The 22,116-nt window shown below is 34.1% G+C and overlaps 1 protein-coding gene across 1 annotated transcript in view; it reads left to right on the top strand.

Annotated features, from left to right (window-relative positions):
- MAP2 (microtubule associated protein 2) overlaps positions 1-22,116 on the top strand; it is a 244,607-nt gene that overhangs the window by 47,017 nt on the left and 175,474 nt on the right. The window contains exon 2 of the mRNA XM_016132295.2: positions 15,509-15,558. The gene's annotated coding sequence lies outside the window, so the exon portion shown is untranslated. The remainder of the gene's footprint in view (positions 1-15,508; positions 15,559-22,116) is intronic.

Raw genomic sequence — 22,116 nt, 5'->3', positions numbered from 1 at the left:
AGTATTATTTGCTTTTTGGAAACAAAGCGATCCATTCACTTTCTCTCATACAAAAAAATGAATGATGGAATTGAGGGCTGCTGGGTGAAAGGTACATAATAACCTATGCCAGTTTTGTGACTTCTTATGAGACATAAACTATTTTAGAATAAAAAAAATTGTGTGTGTGTGTATGCGTGTGTATAAAATCTGGTCGATTATGTATATCAACCAGAATAACTAAATATGAAGAAACCAAGCTGGAATATATAAGGATGGCTCTGTCCTTTAAAAACATCAGTTAAAAAAATCAAGATAGTAAAAAATTAAAACAAGATTTTTCTTTCTATTGCATCAGCTGCGTGCATGTGAGGCTTACACTGTGTCTAAAACCCCTTAGATTGCCCTTAGTGGAGGAAGAGAGAGCATTAGATTATTCTTTAACCGAAGCAAAGTGGATTTTCAATGGCCGGTTAAGTCTTTATATTTCCCTCTCTTGCTGCCATCTTTCTTTCCTCCTCCTTTCCTCCTTTTCTGACAGTTCTCACATTGAGACTCTTGCTCGATGACTCTAATTCTGTCGCATTAGGGAGGTACTACTCAGGCTAAAGTTTAATGGAACCTGATTCGGATCAGTTAGGTTTGGGAAGGGAGGATGAAAACAAACAAAAAATCATGGCAAACGTTATTATTGCTACAGTTACCTGACAGGGAGGGCATCGATTACAGTGGTTAGTAGCCCAGCTTCTGAAATCAAGCAGCACATATTCAAATCCTGGTTCTGGCTCACCCCTGTGAACTTCAGTGCCTAATATTCTTATCTTTGAAAGTGGGTGTGTATGTGACCATAACATTATCTATGTTATAAGTTTATTAAAAAGATCATGTGAGTTAACATATTTAAAGTATTTAGAAAAATGCCCTGCATAGAATAGTCAGTGAGTATTAGCTTATTTATCTAACTAAAGGCAAATAAATGGTTAGTACTGCCAAGTACTCTGAATGTTTCTGGGCGTTTGAAATACAATCTACAAAACCTCATTTGCGAACATGAAATGTGAACAGTAAGAGACTTATGTCATGGACACCCAACTCATCACAACTACTTCGACTCTCTCATTGCACAGTTCACTTTCCAAATGTGTGCCTGGCAGGCACATGTGAATAATTTAGTTTCTGCTGCTGTTTATCATACATTATTAAAATACCAACTTGCAGTGGCTGTTATCTTTAATTCGCTGTAAGGTTCTACATTTCTATTTTGTTGGTATGTTTCCCATTTCTTCTCTAGATTTAATTATCTAAATATAATTTTTTTTTAATGATGTCCTGGGATATCTGTCTTAAATTTAAAGGAGTTGCCCATATTTTGACTGGACATCCTCACCGTAACTAAATGGGATGAAATTAAGTAGACTGTATAGACTCTGTAGGTTTTGAGACAACTTTGTAAAGAACTTCCTGGCATTTACCCAGTCACACAGTTTTATTGACTTGCCTTCATTAAGCAATTTCATTTATTGAGAAGCAATTAACAAAGCGTGAATAAGGAAAAAATGAATATTAATTTCTGATGCCCTTCCTCATTGTATGTTGATTTATTTTCAAGTTACAAAAAGAAATGATTTTTTTTCCTTGAAGTAATTTTGCAAAAGACAGACAGCTCTTATTTTTATGAGGCTCTATATTTAATTAGAATTAACAAAAGAAGGAGTCCTGTAGGTTTTCATAAAATGACCGTAGGACTCTGCTGAACTATTACTAATACTATAAATATTTTATATAAAAGTCCATTACAGCAAGTACCTTGATGTTTTTTCTACTCCATTAATGTAATTATGGCATGTTACTATTTACTTAATGTATAAGAACTATGTCAATAAAGTTTTTTTGATCTCTTGTATAGGATTAGACACAATAAAGAGCTTAAAATTTGAAGCTCAAATAATATGGTACTTAGATTTGCTTTCTTATTTCTTATCTCTTAAAGTAACAGTGCTGATCTCAAAGAGTTCTCTGAGCCAAAGACGTGATACCTGGATGAGTAATACGATCTCGGAGCCAACAAATTATAGAAAAACTCAGAGATGGTGGTAATTAAGGAAAGTAAATCTGATTTCGTGCTTGAGGTGGACAAAAGCATAACTTTGCACTATATAAAACAATATTTTAGTTCTCAATCTTTCATCACTCCCCCAAAAGCAGCTAATTAAATATTTTTAAGTTTATTATGTCAATCTTTAAAGAAGACTTGGTAAATTATAACTTCTCTCAGCCTCAGCAGGTGCCATCATGGAACATTCCAATCTTTTTAAGGTTATACATCCAAAGAACATTGAGCTGCTAGGAGGAAGCCCAGATGATTTTTTGTATGATCGAACCCTGTCTCTCCCTTCCTCTATCCCTCTCTCCTCTTTCCCTCCCTCCTCTCCATTCCCCTCTACTCTACTTCATCTTGAAGTATTGAGTTCATCGTCAGGCTTTCTTTCCATGGTGAAAGACAGACAATAGCAGCAGCTATAGGCTTACGTAATTGTAACACATGTTTAATCCAGAAGCAAAGAGACTGTCTCCCATGCTGCATTTATATATTGAGGAAGACCCCCTTTGGCCTATGCCACAGATTGGTTTTCAGTGAGGCCAATTCGAATACAGAATTCACATGAAAATCCTTGACTTAGGTTCCTTAACTATGAAGTCAGGCTTAAGTTTTTTAAATAAAGGAAAGTATTCAGAACATAGAATTTAGGTATGTTTTAGTTCTAAACCTATTCTTTCCTTTGTTATTAAGCATTTATTAGTTCACAATATACTATAAATAAAAGGACAACTAGCTTGCATGAACTTCTTGTTCATATGGAGTTTATGATGTTACAGGTTTTTCTGAGTTAACATATAAGAATCCTGTTCATTTGCTTTCAAGATGATGTATTCGTATGCATATGAATAAACTTATTTGGCTATGGATTTGTTTTTTAATAGAGCATCTACAAGAGAACACTATTAGGAAAGGCTGGGGTTAAGTGATTTGACCAAAAGCTCAAAGACAGCAGTGCAATCATTGTTTACACTCCATATATTCATACTTACAAACTATTTGCAATTGCATTATAGTGACTGATCATGTGTTTTAGCTCTCTCACTCAGCTGTAGCTCCTTGAAAATGGAGTGCATGCTTGCCTTATATCTCTCATATCACATAGCATCCAACCCTGCCCAGTGTGACACAAATATTTGCATAAGTAAATATGTAAGTAAGTAAATTGTGCTGATTAAAAAATGTTAATCATGGGAATTTAAGGCTTATATTAAGTAAGATAATGTCACCATCAAAAATTCAATGTCAGCGTCACTAACTCCATTGTTATTACATTTTAGCCTATCAGAGTAAGCCTTACTATAAACTACATAAACCTTTTCCCATTTGACACATGTGGCAGTATGTGTTCAGGTCGATATATTATTAATAAAGATAAGCATCAGTCACAATACATAAGCAGATTTAAAGAAGTATGATATAAAATGAAACTTCATTTATTAAGCACCTATTATATGCCAATTTTTCTGTTATGCTTTAAACATACATTATCTTATATAATCCTTAGAGAACTCTGGGAAATATGTGTTGTTATCCCCATTTTAAAGATGAGAAAACTGAGACTCAGATGTATTGAAACACTAACTGGTTTTTAAAATCATAGGATTCAAACACATAGTCTGGGCTCTTTCCATCGGTCAGCTACCTTGAATTTTTATTTGTTTCTATAAGATTAAAATCTTTTTGTAGTAATAAAATTTAAATAGTAATATACCACATGATAGTTGTCTGATTAAAATGAACTGTCGACTTTTACAAAATCATAGGCTGTTTTTATGGAAATATGTAAATATTACATATTTCCATAAACAGGTGATAATGACCTTGTTATTCCTACAATTATTATCTTGTTTTTACTTGTTATTGCCCTATCAATTAAGTAAGAATGAATTTTAATATCTTGATTTTAGAACTTAGAAGCACAAAGTTGAAGTTCACAAAGCAATATATTTAGAAACAAAGTCATGAAGATGTCCTTAGGACTTTGTAAAATTTATGGATACCACACTAATGATTGTAAACACAATCCAAAATTCTGTTTTTAGAATATTTTTCTTTTCTTTAATTGAGGTATAATTGAAGTATATTAGTTTCAGGTTTACAGCATGGTTATTCGACATCTGAAGATGTTGAGAAATGGTTTCCACAGTAAGTCTGGTTACTGTCTGCCACCTTATAAAGTTAATATTATTGACTATATTCCCCATGCTTTACATTACATTCTGATATGGAATATTTTTCTTAATGCAGGAATTTTATCCTGTGACCACAGGGAAAAAATATTTTATAAAGATTATTTTTGATAATATTTTTTATTACTGAATGTAATGCATGTTCATTAAAGAAAACAATAATGCAGAAAAGTGAGATAAATCTAAAAGAAACGTTCCAGAACTGAAAAGGGTACCTTGTTTTAATGTTGATTTTATTACTATTATACCAAGATTCACTGGCATTTTATTTGTTGGAAAAAGTCTTTCAAAATTACTATATTTTATTGTACAGTCTACTTATTGTAGTTCCTGTTTATATACAATAAAAAAATGAATTTTGAAATTTTAGCCAAATTTCAAAATTCACTGTTAAATTTGCCTTTTAGCAATGCCAGCATTTGAGGTAATCTTTTGAAAAATTTTCAAGTCATGTCAGCTATTTTTTGCCTTGGGAGAATACACACCATTTATTTTTAACTTTTTTTTTTTTTTTTTTTTTTTGTGAGGAAGATTAATAGAATGCATGGAGTCTGGACAGGTAGGTGACAGCTGGGAGAGATTTTCACAGGGCTCTAGAGCCCTCCTGGACGATCGATTATGCAGCATTTTCTGCCAATCCCCTTAGCTTTACCCAGGTTATCATCCCATCAGGAAACTTGATGTTAAACCTCATTGTGTTTCTGAAAACTTAGATGACCTTAGGGCATTCTTTTCATTTTCTAAAGTTTGATTCTCTTTTACAAATATAAGAATAAGGACCCTTACACCTTCTAATCCTCCCAAGTATGATATGAAGAAAAATTCCTTTGCATTTGGGAAAAAAGTGATTTTACCTCTTGTGGGTGCCATTTATGTTGATTGTTAAAACAATAAATTAAATGCTCCCGAGTGCAGCAGGTCTTCTAACAGTGAACATTTACTGATATGTGGTCAGTAGCTGATAATTCCAGGAACTTGAGGTAGTTTCTTTAAGGCATCATTACCCTGAATCTTATCTTTTTAGTAAATTTACTTGGGAACAAATTACTGCAAGTCAGGAAATGCTACCTTTTTAGCAGCTTGGCCTTCTTGAGTTCAAATAGCTAGAAAATAATGCCTCCTTGATTATTTAAATGTTCCTTGTCATCTATTATTGAAGAACAATTTCTTGGGGAGAAAAACTTAAGTCTTCTAGCTCTGTTCCCAAAGGCACAATGAAACTGGCAGATGGAAACACTATAGCAATTGTGCCGCGTGACTGTGACTATGACACACACACAACAGAAGTTGGTAATTGGCTTCCTCATTACAGACAAGGAGAGGCCTGTTGACTTTCTCTAACTGCTAACGAGTGTATATAGTTACTCTGCTGTGGCACGAGGTCCATCCAATGCTGAGTGCTCTGAGAAGAGGCAAGGTGACCTACTGTATGGGCTAGTTCTGCCTGTTTTGTGAGTCACATGGGGCAGCATTTCGGTGTTGCCTGGCTGCTGTTGAAGCTTATTTCCATTTCTGCTGACTGGCTGATGATGTATGTATCAATAGGAATTCTATCAGTGGTGTATTGTAAATAATTTTGTGCCTCTTGCAAGCAAGATTTAAACCATTTATTAGGCATGACTTATAGAACCCCACCTTCTGTAACTTTTTTTTTTTTATTAATATTATGTCAAAAGTTTAGAAATGAAGCCCATGTTATTGTCTGGGCACATTTCATTGCAGGAGCCTATCAAAAAATAGGTCATTTGTTTTGTCTCTTGATTGTTTTCTTTCTTACATGACATTCGAGACTCTGGCAAGCTAACAATTGAGAATAGCCCAAAGATTGCCTTTCATTGTGAAGCAGGTATCATGCCTGAGAGCCAGCTAAATCTGGATTATCAGAGGTATCCTGATTTATGGGATTAAGCAAGACTATGTGGAAGAACTTACAGTCTCACAAATGTAAGATATTAGTTTTAGTGTTGGCACCAATTCTGCTACTAAAATCTCACACTAGTTCCCAAATTGCACATTTTGTGCATTTTCAGAGTTCACATGAATGTATTACTTTTGCACTTTTTAAACTCAAGGACAATGGTATGTCAGGGATCTGCCAATTGAAATGTTCACCTTTGAAAGGGCATCTGTTGAGGGTCTAGCGTTCTTGCTTTGATAAATGTAATTTCAGCTTCTACTTCTTTCTTGCTGAAACTGGAGTAGGAGAAAGCTCCCAACTACCATTCATCTACTCACCTCTTACCGTGCTTTATTTTCCTCCTAGCAGTCATCACTCTTCTATGTATTTGTGTTCCAATAGAGGAATGCAAGTCCCAAAAGGGCAGGAACCTTGTTGATAACTTACTGGCCACCATTATCTCCCAGTCTCTAGAAAAGTGCTTACCATGAAGCAGGTATTTAAAACTCACTAGCTAAAGGAATGAATAGCTAACTCCCAAGTGTACTCCTATTACTTGGAAAAACATTTCTAAAGTAAAAAAAATGATGAAGCTGTGTCTGTGATTATAATCAGGCCATAAACATTTCATTTAGCTATGCAGCAGTACTTCAGTTATACTGAGGATTAAACAAATAAGATTAGGAATTTAACCAAAATTTGTAATATTTCCCTTATAGATTTAAATAAGTGGCTAAATATACTATAGGTATATAGTATGATATAGTTCATTTAAGAAAAGATGTAGTTCATTTAAGCTATTTTCATTCCACTGTAGTACTTTTTGGTCCAGTGCTACTTTGGGAAAAATTACAGCTTTAACCCTTGATTAGTGTAGTTGAAGGATGATGGAGTCTGAGAAAGTACTTAATATTTAACATATGGTAATAGTAGATGTTTCTTACATTAATGCTTTTAGACGTACAGGAAACTCTACCTTTTGCTGCAGCTACATTTGTTCCAGACATAGGATTTACCATTGTTATATATAAATTGTGATTTTTTTTTTTTGGTCCCTTATATGTAACATGAAATGCAACAAGAATATTAAAAATAGATGAAATGTTCTTTGTAATAAATAGTTCTGAAGTCAATCCTTTTATACCTCCTTTGGGAATTTGCAATTTTTTATTAAATTAAATTACACTGGAAATGAGTTACAACAACAGCATATGTAGGAGTTAAAGACACCTGGATTCACGCTGAAGAAAGCCTCTGACTCAAAGAAGTGGGTCCAAAAATGTGTGGAATGCTCCAAGTTGGCTTGTTGGTGCCTTACTAGAGTTTTCAGGAAAGTAGAGCTTTGATGACCAGATTTAATTTATGGTTTAAGGATTGCTTGTTGCTGTGCCTTCCTCTGAAATTCAGGATTCACTGACATGACAAAATAATCTTTAGTAGGGCTACTGAATGTGTACTTTTAGAATTGGAGAAATCTAGGTTGTGGCATTGATCTGAAAAGACAACCTGGTGTTCGAGCCAAGAAACATACTGCCTGCTCAGTGAGTGCATCATGTATATCCTACACCATTTCAAATCTCAGTTGCAAATCCAAGTATTCATGAGATGGTGCTCTGTTAAAGATTTTGAACAGATAATTAATAATGCGTTCACTTTACTATAAAACCATTCTATAGGAAACCTCACATTTTAAAGACTAATAATTTGAGTGAGCAGATATGTTTTCATACTGCAAAAAAATAAGCTTATTGGCTTTTGCAGATTCTATTATCACTCAACTATACTACCTTATCAAAATAAATAGTGTTATTTAGATATACTGTAGCTTTCAAATAACACACATCCTACTGCTGTGTTTTATCATAGGCCTTGAGTAAGTTAACTTCTTAAACTATTTATATGCCTAACATCAATAAAATAAAAATTACGAAGAAAGAAGAAAGAACTTGAAGTACTCTTTTGCCATAGACTTTTGAGGTAGTGTCAGCAAAAAGTTTCTTAAAAAACAAATACTGCCATCTTCCAAAATTTTTGTCCCATTGTAAATACTGAGAGAAAGAACTAAGGGAGACTGGGCTCTTTTGAGAAAATTTGACATTTGTTTTCTTAAAGTTTTTCTAAAGCATACTTCCCTGTATTGATTCTGTGTGAATTTAAATAGAATGTCAGAATTCCTTAAGGAATTACACAATGAGGAAAAGCCATCTGTGTCCTAACTTAAAAACAAAATATGAAAACCTATATACAGTTGATCCTTGGCACTGCAGAGGTGAGTGGTACCAATCCCTCTTGCAGTCAAATATCTGCATATAGTTTTGAATCCCTCAAAACTTAACTACTAATAGCCTGCTACTGACTGGAAGCTTTACCGATGACATAGTCAGTTAACAAAATATATGTTAATTTATTATGCTAAGAAAAGCTAGAGAAAAGAAAATGTTATTAGGAAAACCATAGGGAAGATACAATACATTTACCATGCTGTATGTATTTATTGCAAAAAATCTACACATAAGTGGACCCGTGCAGGTCAAACTTGTGTTGTTCAAACTGGATACTTGGGTTTCCTCTCACCTCCCCAAGATGTGCACGTTAGGTGAATTGTTTCTTAGTTGTCCCACTCCGAATAAGTGCGGTGTGTGTGAGTGCGCCCTTCGATGGGAGGCGTCTTGTCCAGGGTGGGGTCCCACCTCGTTCCCTGAGCTGCCAGGGTATGCTCCAGCCTCCCGTGACCCTGACCTGGAATCAGTGGGTTGGAAAATCCTTCTCTTACTTGTTTTTATTCATCTTAAATGTATGTATGGTTCACATTTATTTCAATGCTTAATATTAGAAGTGTTTTGGGTTTTTACTTGGAAGTCGATGCTGTTTTCGTGAGACCAGAAACATGCCCTGGGCACTTACCTTTTTGCTTGTATCAGTTAGCCTATGCTATGCTTCCCAGAACCTACTGACGATGTTAGGTGAGGACTCATTGTACTATAGTTTTCGAAAACAAATTTCATGATGGATACATTTGAAAGCTGTTCACTTTCAATGTGTACTTATTATTATTTCTAGTTCCTGCACCACTTGGTCTTTTTTTTTTTTTTTCCTGTGTTGTGACAGTAGTTGGATGAATTAGATATAATTTCCCAGCATGGAACTGGTCCTCTTCAGCCTTAATCTCTATTTCCAGCCATTGTTAACAGCAGCTACAGCAAACATGTCAGAGTACAGAACATTCCATTAAGAGGCATACCTTGTGTCTAGCTTCCTATGATGTTGTTTTATATGAATAATACAAAGTCTAGAGGTGAAATTAGTTGGAGTGCCCATGACTCATCCTCTTTTCCTGGGGGCTGACTCATTTCACATTTATATATCCCTGACTTCGTGCCATATACCACATTAAGTGCTTGAGATACAAACATGGATTTGCCGGGTCACTGACCCAGACCAGGCCACAGTCTGGGCAGACAGGATATGGTGCTCATTAAGAACAATATGGGCTTATACACAGCCAGTACTCTATTAATGTGATAGCTGTCTATCAAGACAAAGTGTGATTAAGTACACAATAAGGTAGACTGGCTAGATAACCTAATTCAATGATTTGGAACATATACATACACTTCAGGTTCTATATTGATAGATTTTAGGCTAAGTATATTACCACAATTTTGATTCCTTTTTTTTATTTGTTTTAATTTTAAGTAAGATTTCACTCTTTTGCATATCACATAAAGTCATACCCTCCGCAGATAGGTTCATTGTCTACTGAATACTTTCCCTCGATTTTCCTGTGGGAAACTCAAACTTACTGTGTCAAAAAAGCCTGTCATCCTCTACTCTTGCTCAGCTACTTAATCTTCCTTCAGCCTTCCTCGTCTCTAAGAATGACATCATCTTTCTGGGAGACTGTCTCAACTACTCAGAATTCTCCCAGCTCCTTCTTTTTTTTTTTTTTTGTCTTATGCCTAATTCCCATAGCTTAGCCACACTGCTATAGACTGACTTGTGTCCCTCGAAATTTACATGTTGAAGCCCTAACCCCAAATGTGACTGTATTTAGAAATAAGACCTTTCGGAGGTAGTTAATGTTAAAAAAGGTCACAAAGGTGGGGCCCTAATTTGACAGTAACCATGTGAGGACACGACGAGAAGGTGACTGTCTACGAGCCAGGAAGGGAGGGCTCTCACTAGAACCAGGTCAAGCAGGTGCCCTGACCTTGGACTTCCAGCCTCCACAACCGTGAGAAAATACATTTCTATTGTTTGAGTCACCCACTCCAGGGTATTTTGTTTTGGCATCCTGGATGGACTAAGGCACTCTCCAGTGCAGTAATTGGAGCTCTTTTCCTCCTTCGTATTGATGCTGTCTCTACCTGAGTTGACTCTTCATTACCATTTATGTGGACTTCTGAAGGGGAAGGTCCGTCCCCCTTTAATCTCATCTCTGATCCAATCTATAGAGTGTTGCGAGATTAAATGTCCTAATTAAGCAATTGTTGAATATAAAACCTTCAGTGTTTCACTTTAGCATAGAAAATTAAACATATCCAATTATATAGCCTCCTCAGCTTGTCGTTCAAGGTCATTACTCACTATACAGACCCAACCAAGCCTTTCACCCTATTATCGCTCTCCTTGTGTGTTATCCTCTAGCCAGGTAGGACTGTAGGAGTTTTTCTGAATATCCTCTGGGCTTTGCTTATTTAGTTACTTTGTTTCTGCTAAGTTCATTGTCTGAGTTGGTCTCCTTCCCATTCCATCTCCACTGATCAAAATCCTTTGCCTCCTTTAAGGCCCGACTCAAGTGCACCTTCTGTGAATCCTTATCTATATAATGAGATTTTGTTCTTTTTCTTTTTTGATCTCCTATAGCTTTTTGCTGGTATTTCTTTGTGGCAGCAGGCATGTCTGCTTTGTGTCATGGCCTTTTGTCTTTTGTCTTTTTATAACCACCTCTTTCCCACTGGATTCTAAGTGAGCTTTTTGATGGCAAAGAACTTTGGATCCCGGGCATATTAAACAATGCTATTTAAAAAAAAAAAAAAAAAAAAAAACCTATCTTTTAAAATTATAAAGATTATAAAAAAATAAGAAACACTTAAATTTATTTAAAAAATAGAATTGATTTTTAATGTGCCCTGCAACTGCAATATTTCCTACATCTGTATCTGTAACTTAAAACTCAAGCAGTAACTTTCTATTACTCAAACAGTAACAGTTTCTGTAAATTGAGACTCAGGTGTAACTTTAAGAAGGGAGAAGCACGGGAGGTGTGAAAAGTGGCTTTTCATGACAATCGACCTTGAAAATCTAATAGCTAAAATGGCTGATATTTTCAATTTTTCTTCTTTGTGAGATGTAATCAGGCATACTTCAGTTTCATATAAGGTTTATAATTTGATCTGATCATCACAATATGATTTATAATATGGAGATAGGAGATCATTTCTCATTGGAAAAGGAGGGGAAAAAGGCTTTAGTAATTAACTCTCAAGGTTATTTCTTGACATTTTCCCATTCTGGTGTGAAGAAAGAAACTCAGAGGATGAAGTGGTGTTTTTAATATGCTGATAAGTTAAACTGCATGGGAGCAGATACTGAATTCTATTGATAAGAATCTCATTTGAGTTCTGCTTGGGCCATTGTTTAGCAAGACAGAGCACAAGAAGTCTTGACCTGTTTGTTTGAAACGGCAGATGTGCACAGTGAGGCTTGAGACTTAGGGCAACATACATCTTCACTATTCAGTGCCTATTTGTTCAATAACTGGGTTGGGTGAGGAAAAAAAAAAGAGGTACAGGGAATTATTTACCAAGCAGCTGCTTTTGGTGCTGCACATGGAAGTGCTCTCCTTAAGATATGAAAGGCAAACAAACAAAACACCCAGAGAGCTAGAGTTTACCAGGTCAAAAATGGACAACACTTTTCCTCCCTCAGAAGTTTGTTTTTGTTAAATATTTTCTATGCAAGTCAGATGGGGCAAGGATGGAATTTTTTTTTTTATTTCTGCCAAAAGGGGTACACTATACCTCTTCATTTAACAAATATTTATTGATACTCTTCAGTGTGCTGAACACTTTGCTAAGTGTATGGGTTCAAATAAAAGGTTCTTGTAGCTAAAACAGCATTAGTATTTTAAATAAAGTTTGTATTTAACTCATGCTGTTTTGAAAAAAGATAAACTAGAAGTGTTTGGAGATGAGGCTAGGTTGGGGGGACAATGATGGGGACAAGTTGGAATGTTCCCCCAGTCACATTATGGAACACATATAGCAGCTAGATTCATGAATCATAAAGCCTGACTTTTAAAAAACTCCAGGAGTTTTTCTGTTTTCACTATGAAAGCAAATATTTGAAAGTACATGTAGCAAAGAGAAAATCCAATCTACTTAAAGGAATATTAAAAATATCAGGATATTGATCTAATATGCCAAAGAACTCTTAGAAAGAATGGCTGTGGTCAAATGGTAAATTGAGGCATAAAACTGCACTTGAACAAATGTGCAGTTCTGTGTGTCTCTCTGTGGTGCTAGGCATCTAGGTAGCCACCTTTTCTTAAGGAATGATGACTGATAACATAGTTTACATGTACCAAGGGGAAGCAGAGTTTGCACCCTAAAATATGTCTTTGGGATAGTGATTATTTTAAGCTGATTATTTTTAAGAAACAGAAGACTCAGAACCTTTGCCTTCCCTGCCTGCGCTACCCCCTCCCCTTCTACCTAAAGGAATTCAGATAGAAAAACCTGATTAAAGGAAGGGAACTATCCTTTAGCATAATATAAACTAAATATGGCAGACAGTGCTAAACTAAGTAAAGTCTGTCTGTTAGACCTTACAGTCTGTGTCCCATTGTTCTGATGGCCCAGCAAGAATTTGTTTACTGAATGTTTGGTCTTTCTCATCTACCTGTGAAAATTCCCTTTGAAATTCCAGACTACTGCCTCCCTCTCCTTAGTCCAAAATGGCAGATAAGCCTCAACTGCCCTTGGGTGTCCGTGAGTCCCATATTCTTAGGGAACCCCTGTATGCTCATATGTAATAAATTTGGTCATTTACTCTTGTTGATCTGTCTCATATTAGTTGATTATTAGTTCAGCCTGAAGAATTTAGAAGGTAGAGGGAAAATTATTTTCTTCAACTCCCAGAGTACACATATGCAGAGCGCCAAGTACTTGTTCTTTGTCTTTCATCCCCTAGCATCCATGTGTGCTCTTTTAGTGACCTCTTGCACACACAGTAGCACACTTGCACATGCACATGTACATGCACTCATAATCATACATACACAGTGACTCAGTGAGTTGAAGAACTGTCCTTCCCACTCTCCTGTTTTTTCCCCTATTTTAGGAAAATATTTTTCTTCCTCTCCTTTTCCTTCTGTTTTTCTCTTACTAGCGTTTTATTATTATTATTATTTTTAAATCTCTCCTGCTTTCTCTTTTCTTTAAATCTGTGGAACAAAAACAAAACAAAACAAAACGAATATGCTTAATAGAGAGTGTCCCAAACTTTTTTAGTTTATGGCATTCTGAGTACTTTTGTCATTTTTTTCATGGTGCCCCTAGGCCAAAGAAGTACCTCACAGTTCCATTTAATTAACATAATAAGTATTTATTTCTTAACTTAGTGGCCTTTCGAAAAAAAAATATCACATGCAAATGTGAAAGAAAAAAATCTTTTAAAATTTATACTTAGAAACTTGGGATTACTTAGTAATGGGATGTGTGGCATGTTGGGTACTCCCCTATCCCCAAACCTAGGAAATTGATTGGATATTGTCATCTTCATTTCATATTTCATACTACTGTCATGCAGTGTTTGCTTTTATATCACAAATGCCCTCAAAAACCCAACTTTGCAAAATTATGGCATCATTGAAAGGAATGTATCATAATATAATAATGAAAGTATGAACTGCTTCAAGTTAGGAATTTGAGTGCTGCCTGATGGATATTGCTGTGCTTTTTCATGTTTTGAAAATATTTCACCATTCTCTGAATTTACTGTGGTACCTTTGGGTACCGTGGCACAGAGTTTGGGAATTGTTAGCTTTAGAACAAAAAACAATAATTGTTTCAAAGTTAAATAAAGTTAGATGTTTGAAGTGGATATAGACATATACTAAAGCCAATAATCTTGAAAGTTCCTCAAAATGCCCCCCAAATCCTTTTTTAATCTCCACTTTTTTATCCAGCTATCATTTCATTCTTGTATGATAAAGTTCATTTTTCTTAAGCACCTGCCCTTAAGATTAAAAATGAAGAATTTTATTTTTAATCAGTTTTGTTTACTACTATTCCCTATGTATTATTTTTAATGAAAATTATATGTATTTCAGATGGACGATATGATGATTAGCTATACATATGCATAGTGAAATGATTCCTACAGCCACGCTAATTAACATATTGTCTCATTGGAATATACAGATATTTTTTTTAGACTTTTCTTTTTATCAAATAATTATCTTTATTGGTTAATTTAGCTTTTGGACTTAGCCCAGGAGTCTAATAATGAACCATTTCTAACAATGTCATGTGGAACATATTCTAACTTCCAATAAAATTAACTTACAAACATATTTCTAAAAGCTAAATTTTTTTTTTAATTGGCAGTTTAGCTATAGATGTGCCCTGCAGCAACTCAAGAATCTCACTCTATGTAATTTTATAGTTATTTTCTTTACTAACTGTCCAAAAAACAGGTTGACTTTTGGCACAGACATTTTGGGTTTGCTTTTGCCCTGGGTTTACTTTTTTTAATTCCATTTGAAAGTGTGTTTCTCAGGATAATTTAATGGCAAGGCTTAGTTATAAGAAAGCAATGGGAAGATTGATAGGTTGCCATTGGAATTGTCTTAATTGACTTTTTACCTTTAAACAGATTATTGATTCTGGACTGCAAAAGCTACAGACTAGCTATGGATGTTAATTCTGATTAAGAATCCAAATGCATCAGTTTTATTATTTTTAATTAAACATCTTTCAAGAGAAGTGGAAGTTCATTGAGTACAGAATTTGTTTAAATTTTTTTTTTGGGGGGGGGGGTTGGTGTTTTAGACTATAAGAATTGTTCCACTTGAAATAAATAGAAACTGCTGAAAATAAAAATAAGACCTAATTTGGGCATCTAATATATGTTTTTAAATGAAACCTAGAAAATAATTTTAAGTTTAAAGTTTGATAACAACATAACTCCCTTTGTTGTAAATCAATGTTTGTCAGCCAGTAAATTTTATGGTACAAGGAAACAAGTAACTTAATTTCATCTTCTTCCTAAATAAAATAAAAGACTAACTCGTTCAATTGATTTAATTTATGGGATGTTTTTCTGTTTATCTTTCAGACTTTATCGATCTGATCCAAGGGATCTTGTGACTGCTGGCTGGAATTAAGGTTGGTGGTGTGTTTTTACATTGATGATGAAATAAAATGGAGGCATCTTGGGCCTTCGTACAGCTGGGTCAGAGCACTCTTGCAGAGCAGAGTGTGTTGGAAAGATGAATTTATTAAGAACTGGATACATTTCAGACTTGGGGCACTTAACAAACAAGTTTTCCTGAGCCGCATTCGTTTTCGGAGTTAGTACAATTTCTTTGATTATCGAGTGTTTCATATTTACCTGTCTTACTAGGTGAATTTTGATTAAATAAAAAGATCCAATTCCAATTTGCTCATTTAATAAACATATGTATCAAAGGAATGACTTCTTGTTAATGCTAGTGTGCATATTAAAGAGTGGTCAGCTTTCCGAATTGGCTGGAAAACACTTTTGAAGTCGGTAGTCTCATTTCCTAAGGATGGTAGAGTTGGAAAATAGCTTATCAATGGCAAATTTCACTTAATTAGCAAAGTTTTAAGATATCATATCTTTTGTTGTGTTTTCTTGTTAATTGGTTTTTAGAGACTCAAAACAAGCTTAACTGCATTTAGTGTAATAACAGAATCTAAGAGGGCACTCACCACAGTTGGCTTGGAATTTTGTTTGTCCTTTCTATTTTCTTCTCTAGAACAAGTATTCAGATTTTTAAACTAAAGAAACATCTAAACCCTGAATGAAAGGAGGACTTTTGTTACTTATAAAAGAGCAAATGCCAGGTGTTGCTAAACTTTTTGTATAGGCTTTTGATGAATAATTAACAGAGAAAAACATTGTCTTTTCATTTATACATAGATTAATCAGGGATTTAGCCTTCGAAGCCCTATTTACTCTTCAGTTTGCAGTGTCTTACACTTCGCTGGCATGCAGTACACAGGCACCTTTTCTGGCTTAGATTGACCTCACCCTTTTCTCTCTCCCTGCCCCCCACACGGCTATTACTGTTTCTTTTTTCATATACAAATTATGTTTTCCTATCCTTGAAATCCGTATGGATTGTAGTAAATATAACATGTTGGAATTATGCCTACTGATAATTAGTAACTTAATAAGGACAAAAAGTAAAAAGTATACACAAGTGATATTTAAAAATCTCTATTTGTAACCTGTATTATTTTATTATGTGTTCATATAGTTTGGCATTGAAAGTATTGAAGACACTTAGCCTGGCTTCTTTTTATATTCACTCCTTAATATTTTATATGTAAACTTGTACACATTTAAACACGGAATTTCTTATAAGACTTTTTAAACTTTTTCTCTGTTTGCCTTGCTAGCCCCTACTCATCTGCCAAGCAGAAATTACAAATAGAATGAGATTTTTTGGCAAAGTATAAATCTTTGAATCAGAAATATTTTCAATGCACAGGGTTGCATTTGGATAATTTATCATTTTAATTACAAATAAATTGTATTTTGTCTTCTTCCATTTTGGATTTTTGTTTTATGGTTGGTTGGTATGGTCAACATGGGAACTTAAAGTCTCATCTCATTTTGATCACTTTTAAGAAGGGGAAAAAACTAAAAAGGAATATGTAAAAAGAGAAAAATAAACAATTTTGTTAAATTTAAAAAAATAACACAACTTTTCTTAATCCGATTCTCTGCCCATCTCTCATATGGAGTTTCTTTTGTGTGGGTGTGAATGTAATTTAAGTGTGTTTGATCTAATTGTGCAGTTAGTAAGACATAGATTCCAAAGTAATTACATCAATTAAAATATATACAGTGTACATAGAAATGGAAACATGTTAAAACCTCTCATGTTGCCAGGTCTTCCACTTGGATATGGTGGTTAACTCAATTAGTATTGTTTTTCTTTCCAACTGAGAATGAAAAGATAGTTAATTTGGTAATTAGGTACCTAATAATATTTTGGAAAAGCAGCTACATATAGCAAGACTTTTTAAAACTGTACCAATCCACTAGAAATAGTGAGATTTGCAACACAAAATATGATATATAATGAAAATTATATGAAAGCAGAATTTACATAGGGATGTATTAAATGGAGTGTCAGAAATGTCCTTGTACTTCTACACAACAAAAGAAACCATCATCAAAAGGAAAAGGAAACCTACTAAATTGGAGAAAACATTGGCAAATCATATATCTGATAAGGGGTTAGTATCCGAAATATATGAAGAACTCATATAACTCAACAGCAAAAACAAAACAAAGCAACAACAACAAACCCAAATAATCTAATTAAAAAATAGGCAGCAGATATGAATAGACATTTCTCCAAAGAGGACATGCTGATGGCCAGCAGGTCCATGAAAAGATGCTCATCACTAATCATCAGGGAGATGCAAATCAAAACTGCTGTGAGGTATCACCTCACACCTGCTAAAATGGCTGTTATCGAAAGACAAGAAGTAATAAGTATTGGCGAGGTAGTGGAGAAAAGAGAACAACCCTTGTGCAGTGTTGGCGGGACTGTAAACTGGTGCAGCCACTGTGGAAAATAGTGTGGTGGTTCCTCAAAAAACTAAAAATAGAACTACTATATGACCAGCAACTTCACTTCTGGATATAGTTAATAATACTGGATTACATATTTGAAAGTTGCTAAGAGAGTAGATCTTAAAAGTTCTCATCATAAGAAAAAAATTCTGCAACTATCTATGGTGACAGATGTTAACTAGACTTACAGTGGTGATCATTTTGCAATATATATGAATATCAAATCATGTCGTAAACTTGAAACTAATGTAATGTTCTCAAATTCTGATGCCTTTTATACTTCCAGACTGTTGAGCTGCTTGCAGTCAAGCTCTCTGATTTTGCCTGTAAAATGGAAATGAAAATAACATATTTCATTTAAAGACTAAATGAGATAATGTATAGTTATGAATCTTAAATAGGGAGCATTTTAACTCACTTTTAAAACCTACATAAAAGACCTTTTCTTTTCCTTGAGTAATAAATTCTTGGATTTCTCTTAAGACAGGGAATAAAACTAATGAAGATTTTAATATTATTGTCATGAAATAAAATATATAAATGAAAGAAGCCAGAAGTGTGTATATATATTATACATATAATTTTTATATATATATATATGTGTGTATATATATATATATATATAGTATTTTAAACTGACAAGAAAGTAATTTATACTCTGCTGAGTGATACTTTATCTTTTATTAAAGATTGTGTTAACAAACTAAGCAGCATGTTGCACAATTAAGCAAACTTTCACTTTTTAAAAAAAATGTAGAAAATGCTAATACTCTAATATAATCGGGAGTGGGGAGAGAAGATACTTCATGTCTCACTAATCTTCAGTGCTTTAAGTCTGCCAGAATCAAGACAAATGAGTCTCTGACAAGCCACACAGTCAGCCTTCGGGACCACCTTGGCAGAAGCTCTGTTTCCCTTCTAACTTGCTTGATGTTGGTTCACATAGATCTCATAGCATTTATTTGTACTCCTCGATGTTATAATTATTTCTGTATGTCTCATCTCCCCTAGCAACTCATAGAATCTGGAGTCTACCCTTATTCCTCCTGTCATAGGAAGGCCTTGAAGTGGACACCCAGGAAATGCTTATCATATAAGTTATAAAGATTAGAAACAATAATAAACAAGTTTTGCATATCTGCAAATCAAATAGCTATATATATATGTCATAATCACAATTATTAATCACTGTATCCTTTCCTTCAGTGATAGAAAAGTTGAGCAAAAAAGCAAGGACCTTAAACAAATCACCCAAAAGATAGTCGAAGCGGTAATAATGGTTAAGTTTTGAGGAATTTTAAAAGGTAAAGGTATGCTAAAACTGATTTTGTTAATCTACTTTATTCCTACATTTAGCATAATATAATAGTAATATACTTATGGATGAAAACGTATCCAGAATTCTAATTATTGGATTGGTATGTGACAAAGTGACTTTGAGATTCTGGAAAGATTTGTAGAATGCCTCATTATTTGTTTACCACTTTAAGGAGAGATACAGAAGTGCTAGAATCGCATTTCAAACTGGAAAGACCAGTTAGTACTAGAATTTGCTTTCTCTTGTGCTGCTTTCTGAAACCTGAACCATCATAAATACTCATTTTCTCTTTTTTATAAAAAGTAATCTTTCCCGTTACAAACATTACCATAAAGAAATACTCTCATGCCATGATTTGGGATGGGAGAGGTAGGGAGGAAGTAGAAGTGGGGGTGAGAGGGAAACTTGGTATCACTTCTCAGTCTCCTCAGATGATCTAATGAAATACCTCAGGAATATATGTTCTCAGAATAGCTATTTATTTTGACAGAGTCTTGACATACCGAAGAAGTAGACTTGTTGATGCCATACTACAGAGGACAAACAGGAAAACACAACCCACCAGAAATATCTTAAATAACAAGTAATGGATCTATTTTTTCCATGTGAGAAAAAAATGTTCCGGCTGATTCTTTTTTTTTTCTTAACTAAATGTAGTATCAAATGGCTACAAAAGGCAACCCTCTGAATGTGTTTTCATACAAACCCCACGTTTTATAAATCAGGCCTGTAGATTTAATTCACTGACCAGCTAATTTTCATTCGTTTCCTGAATTCATCTGAAAGAAAGAGTACCATTCCGAAGAATAGCACAACTGATTTTTGTAGACCGTTTATATCATTAAGAATACCATGACTTTCACTTGGGCTTATATCTTATTAGGTAAGTTTAAAGGATATAAAAACATAAGAAGGACATTTTCTTCTTATGTAAGAAATCCATTCACTTAGATACCCTTTATTTCTTTTATGGCCTACTTATTACAAAGTAAATTTATATTATTAAAAGGGGATATGCTTTCTTGTTCCTCAGCTTCTATAATTTTACATGAGACATTAAGTTTCATCAGTTATTTATCTAAGAATCTTTAGCTGAAAAAGGAATATAACATATATATATATATATATATATATATATATATATATATATATATATGCTAGGTAGATACATAGATGTGCATGCTTGTGTCGGGTACTTTTGCCAATGAACAAAACAAGGGCTTCACTTTGGAGCATACTTGATGAGTCATTTGCATTAAAGAAGGTAAAATCACCTGCCTTTTCTGAACTAATTCCTTTCAGTTATTTAGCAATATTAAAAATGCTAATGAAAAATCATTTGTTATAATAAACCAAAGTGAATTTGGTTTCATTCCATATTATTCAATGTCTTATGACCATCATACGTTACTTTAGAGTCTTTGTTTTGTTTACTTTTCTTTCCACTATTTTAACTCTAATTAGCAAAGAGCCAAATAGAAAAAAAAAACAATTAATTCATTAACACATGCATCTATGTTTATATTTATATATCTACCCCTTTCTTTCTTTCTTTCTTTCTTTCTTTCTTTCTTTCTTTCTTTCTTTCTTTCTTTCTTTCTTTCTTTCTTTCTTTCTTTCTTTCTCTCTCTCTCTCTCCCCTCCTATGTTACCATAAATGTTGTATGTCTATCAAATAAAGTTTATAGTTTGAAAATAGAACAAGTACACTGACTAATTTTTAGAATACAAATAGATATTTGGAACTTAAATTCTATCATTCTCATTTTATGAATAGAGAAACTCAGTTGCTAAACCAGACACAATTTTTGTAACAGACTTTTCCTCTGTGAAATGTAATAGTTTTAAAAAATATAGAAAAGTCTTTTGAGGGATAAAAATAAGTAGAAAAACACGTTTACCCAAATGTAATTACTTGTTTATAATATGAGAGTATACACCATTCAGTGATGGCTTCATTTATATTAATCTTCACAATGAACTTGATACCTTTTGCCTGACAACCTTTCACCTATGGAGTTGAAATACTTTTTCACTCTTGTCCTTAAATCTATTGCCCCATATTTCTGCCTTACCACAAGTAGCTCTCTCTGGGTACAAGGCTAAGGTGTAAGACTGAGCTAGCCAACTTTTAAAAAAAATCCCCATCCTGGCATCGTTAACAGGCTTTTTAGCCAGTCATAAGTAATATCAGCCCCGTGGAGGAGAATAAATTAGACAACAGGGGTAGAAAACTTAGATGCGTCCATGGAGAACTGAGGCTTCATTTCTGAAACCATTAGGGAAAATAAAATTACAAGAATGTCTGACTCTAGTTATGGTTTTTATTTTTATTTCCAAGTTGTTTTTTTTTTTTTTTAGTTTGAAATTTTTAGGTAAGTTTGGAAATATGGAAAAAAATAGGTCCGTGTGCAGGATGTTTCACTTGATGGGCAATTTTATAGATATAAACACTTTTAAATTTCATGATAACTTTCCATTATCTCTTAGAGACTCAGAGATCTAATACAGAGCATCTGGTAATAACGTCAGGGGGAGACGACCTTCGTCCTCAGTTTGCCCGTTAGGGTTTTCTACCTGTTTGAACTATTTGGAATTTAAGATGTAAATCTTTTACTATTAGTAGTATGTCTGAAGCATGTACAAGCAGTCATGTAGGTTAAATAAAATTAATGACCAGAGCAAAATTGTATGTATATATTCAGGCTAAGCTATTATATAGGTGTTTCAGTGGTATGCAGTCATGTTTTCTTCTATTTCATATAAGTTCTACTCGATGTAAAAAATATGT

The sequence above is a fragment of the Rousettus aegyptiacus genome, unplaced genomic scaffold (genome assembly GCF_014176215.1).
Source record: "Rousettus aegyptiacus isolate mRouAeg1 unplaced genomic scaffold, mRouAeg1.p scaffold_m13_p_2, whole genome shotgun sequence".
Taxonomy (NCBI): Eukaryota; Metazoa; Chordata; class Mammalia; order Chiroptera; family Pteropodidae; genus Rousettus; species Rousettus aegyptiacus.
Note: the sequence above shows the minus strand (reverse complement) of the source record. Positions and strands in the feature narration are given on the sequence as shown.